Here is a 4830-nt window from a genome sequence, read left to right as displayed (position 1 = left end):
GAGCACCGGCCCGGAGGAGGGGTTTAAGCCGCAGGGCGGCGGGGCGGCCCCGGCACGGCCCCGGCCCCTTCCCGGCCCCTTCCCCGCCCCGGCCCGGGGAGCGCCAGCAGTCGGGAACCCACTGGAGAGAGCCTTTTTTTTTTATTTTTTCTTCCCCCCACCCCCCAAAAAAAAAAAAAAAAAAAAAAAGTCGACCGCTTGAGAGCAGTTTTCGTGCTCTTCTCCTCCTCCTGCAGTGCCTGCAGGACGCTGTGCCCCAGGCTCGTGTGGCTGCTCCCCGCACACCGCGCTGCTCGGCTGCCCTGTCCCCCCTGTCCCCACGCACCATGGTTCATGGCTGCCATGTCCCCCCTGTCCCTCCTGCACACCAGGGGACCCAGCCCTGCCCGGCAGCCGGAACCGGAGGCACCTGAACTGCTGCTCTTTCAACACCGAGGTGTTTTGACGTGCAAGGAACGAAAACGTGAGCAGAAGTTGTGGCGGAATCCCCCGATGTCCCACCACATGGGGTGAAGCTGCCCAGTTTCCCAGCCCCACGGGTGTACCCGCGTGCCAGGACTCCAGGGCTTCACAAGAAAACCCTCCCCATCTCACTGAGCCCGATCCCCGGCTGTCCCCTCTCCAGGAGCAGCCAGCCTGCTGCCTCTTGCTTCGCGTTTCCGCGTGTCAGCACTGCCCAAAGCTCTCATTCTTCCACCCAAGAGCCACCTGCAGCGGCCGTTGTGAAAACAGGGAAGACAGAGGCAGAGAGGAAAGACTGTGAAAACAAACACAGAGACATCACATCTAACCACGGTTTGTTTTATTACCATCAATCTTTTTTTTTTTTTTTTTCCCTAAAAATCAAGCCTGTTAATGTCCCAGTGGGAAGGGACCGTGCTGACATTTTCAAGTGTCCGTGGCTTGGCAGCAGTGTGCCGCGCACAGGGCAGCGGTGCAGTGGGAGGTGAGTGTCCTGTACTCAGCAGCGGCCACAAGCAGAAGCCCCAGCAGGGCTAAGAGTGGGGCAAGCAAATTTGATATTTCCCCTTACAACTTTCCCAACTCTGTTCTGCCCAGGGGACTTCTCGGCCAGACACGGTTTCTGCGCAGTAATGCTCTTCCACACACCCCTTGAGTCCATACAGACATTTAGCGCCCTTTGCTAACTAGTTGTGTTGCCCAACCATCATGTCCTCTGATCCGGTTTTAAAGCCTGCCTCCCAGCAGGCTTGTCCTTGTTTGTCCTTCCCTGAACCTTTTCCTGTTCCAGTCTCCTTCATTTTGTTCTCTCCACCTTTCCTCAAAGCTTTTCTTTTTTGTTCTTTGCTAAGCTGACATTTTCAGGGTCAGGATGCCGCCCCTAAGTGTAAGGCCCAGCTCAGAGCAGTTTCTGTTTACTCTATTTCCCCGCTGGCATCACTTTTACAGTCACATACACTCAGTGGCACCTGCTATTTTATTGCTCAGTCCCGCAAGACACCTTTGAACCCTTCACAGCCTCCTGCCATCCTCCCCAGGACAAGTAACTCCTAGCACCACCAAACACAGCCACCTCACCACTCACACCCTGGTTAGGACATTGGTGATGAATGGCAGAGTTTCCAGCACCAGTCGGGCAGAATTTCATCTGCAGACACTGTGGAACAGTTCCCCTATTCCCACACGTGGACAGAGGAGCACAGGGTGGCAGTCCCCCAGAGACAGCCCTGGTCACCCCATCAGCATCCTGGCCCACCTACCGCCTCCACTGCTGGGCTGCTCACAGCCTCTGCAGAGATTTTCCTACTCTCCTGATGGAAAGATTTGCCTGACTTGCCAGCATGTTACAGGCAGAGCTGTTAAGGGTAGGAAGCCAGACCCAGATTTCTTATTTTTATTATTATTTTTATTTTAAAAGCCAGTTGCAAATTCCAGGGATAAATTCTTGAAATGAAACACGATCACTTCTTGCCAAGGGGCAAAGCAGAAGTAGCTAATGGTATCAGAAACCTCCCAGGTCAGCAGAGCTGATGTCAGTTCGATGGGAAGTACGTTAATCCATCTGTTCATGACCTTGCTAGACCATATACAGAGACCTGATAATTTACCCACACCACACTCTTTTTAAGAATGCAAAGATCCAGCTCAGCCCTGGAAAATACTCTTCAGAACCTTCCTCAGGTGGGGAAGGGAAGCAGCAGGGGAAGGTGGCACAGCCAGCAGCAGCCTTGGCTGCCTGGCTCTCGGGTGCCTCAGTGGCAGCCAAGGCAGTCGCTCAGAGCCTGTGGGGCAAACCCAGATCTGGGAAGCCCAGACATGGTCTCTGGTGCAGCCAAACCCCTCTACCCCCTCTTTGCCCTGATATTCTCCTCCCAGATTTCTCCTCCCCAGCTCCTACAAACCCCAGCACATTTCCAAAGCAGCTCTATGTTGCTGTCCTACACCTGCCGCCAGTTTTCCTCTGTGCAAAAGCACTTGATTTACCTCTTTACACCCAGTGGGAGTGGAACTGGTTCCAGAGATGGAGCAGGACCTACAGCAGCTGTAAGCAAACATGCTTTATAAGGCATTTCCTGAAAGGCAGTCAGCCTTGGGGCTCTGCACATTTTTCAAGCCTAAAACAGCAAAAAGCCCAAAGCAGAAACATTATCTGTACTTTTCAGTGACCCCTCCAGAGCTGCTATTTCCTGCTCACTTTCTGGCCTGGAAGAAGTTGGGAAATGGAGAGTGTGATCTCTCTGACAGCGCTTGCCCAGGTCCATAGGATGGGACCACAGGGAATCTCCTGGACGGCAAAGTGTTAACACACACCTGCTGAGCTGTCCTGTAAAAGCCATTTGGATGGCCCTAACTGAGTTAGCATCCAATGCAGGATGTCACTGGGCTGTTCATCTGGGCTCACCTGCATCCAGGGAAGCTTTGAGATGCTGGCCAAAAAGTGCACTTCCTTGGGTCCAGGATTTCTCTGGTGGCCAACTGCAAAACTTGTTGGCGTGGCTCTGTCAAAGCAATGGGCAGAAATAAGTGTTTGTGGATTTATACCATTCCATCTGTCCTGCAAACACAGGGCTGGGAACAGGTGATGTGTGAAAGGAGAGATGCTGGCTATTATGCTCTTCCAGAAAGATCATGATCTCAGGTGTCAGGACTTCCCACGGCCATTTGCACAATAGCTAGGAGGGACAAAAGTCTGTTACCAGATCTCATTGGGGCAATGATTTTTGGCCATTCAGTGCCAGAGTATCCCCACTACCTGAGAGTGAGGAGAGCATGACAGTGGGGCTGTCCTGGGGGGGTAGGATGAGGCAGGAGCTGCAGGTGCTGTCCCTGATGGAGCACAGCCCCACAGCATGCAAGTGAGGTGGCAGTGGTGGCACAGGCAGCCTCTGCTGATAGCCCTGGACAAGGTGAGCTGAGGAGTAAGGTTCAGCCTGGGGGAGCCCAGGAGCAGCGGATGGAGGCTGAACGAGAGACAAGGTGGCAGCATTGGTCCAAGGTCTATCTGGGAGACAGGACTGGGGACAAGTCTACCTACAATGTAAGTCCAAGGTCCATCCACATGCAGTAAGTTTAGAAAGGGACAGAGAGAGACACAAAGATGAAACCAAAGATTGAGCCTGCCTGCCTGGAACTGACCTTAAACAGAACCCAAAATGCCACAAGCAGGAGGTGGAGGTCCCAGGTGAAGTTGGTCAGGGCCATTAATACCCACTGGTGCTGGCAGGGCCCTGGCAGCCATTCTGCTCACATCCCTCTCTTCTGAAGTTCTTTAGGTGCTGTGGGTCACCATCAGGCTGTGTCAGGGTGACATGGAGCCATGGCAGGGACACGGCATGGGCCTGTGGGGCTGGGACAGAGGTAGGGAGTCAAGAAGAGGCTGGGTGGGGAGCTGGAGTGGGAGCCAGTGATGAAGACTAAACAGTCATAGGGTGCAGAAACCCAGACAAAGTGAGGGGATGAGGGGATGGACCCGAGCCATGAGCCTAGCAGGGCTGGACAATAGGGGATGCCTGGTGCGGGGCACAGCAGTCCCTCTTGCTCCCCCCTCCCACCCCCCCAATTTCTTTGATCCTTCTTATTTCTGCCACATTCGTTTCATCGAGATCTTTCCAAGATCTCAAAGCTCAGCCAAGAGCCGAGTGTTTGAAAACCAGTCTTCCATTTATTCAGAGCTTTCTGTGCAGTTTTATCTTTCTTTACCAATTCTGAAGGTCCCAATGGCTGGGCTGCCTGATCTTTTTATTTGCAAAGCAGATTTGCTCCGGATGCTTCTCAAAGTGGAGCAGTTTATCAGGTGTTCCTGTTCACAAACACGGGACACAAAATAAACCCACCCCAGATGATGCCCAGTACATCGCAGCGATAGGGAGACAAGCCAAGGTGGCTGTTAGAGGGAAAGCTGCTTTCCTTCACCATTACCCTGCCCCATCTTGTGGCAAGGATCAGCAAAACCTCCAAGAGCAGCAGTGGCATTCTGCCTGCTCTGTGGGCACCAGGGTGGCTTTCCTGGAGCACTGAGCATGGGGTGTCCAGGGCGGGTCTTCTCCTGCCCTGTGTGCCCGCTTTAGGTGTCCTGTCTTCTCTCGCAGCCCCTGTCCCAGCCGTGGACCAAGTCCCACCACCAAGCCACGTCCCGCAGTGCCACATCCACACCTCCCTTAAACACCTCAGGGACGGGGACGCCACCGCCTTCCTGGGCACCCCCTTCCGATGCCTGAGCTCCCTCTCCATGAAGAAACCCGTCCCGGCATCCAACCCAAACCTCCCTGGCACAACTCGATGCCGTCCCTTCAACTTTAAAACCGGGGACGGCACCGCTAGCCCTGGGGCGGAGCTGAAGCGGAGGCTGGGCTGTGCCGCCTCACGCCC

This window comes from Cygnus atratus, chromosome 6, assembly GCF_013377495.2.
Source record: "Cygnus atratus isolate AKBS03 ecotype Queensland, Australia chromosome 6, CAtr_DNAZoo_HiC_assembly, whole genome shotgun sequence".
In the NCBI taxonomy this organism is placed as follows: Eukaryota; Metazoa; Chordata; class Aves; order Anseriformes; family Anatidae; genus Cygnus; species Cygnus atratus.
The sequence above is the reverse complement of the archived record's forward strand: the minus strand, read 5'-3'. Positions refer to the sequence as shown.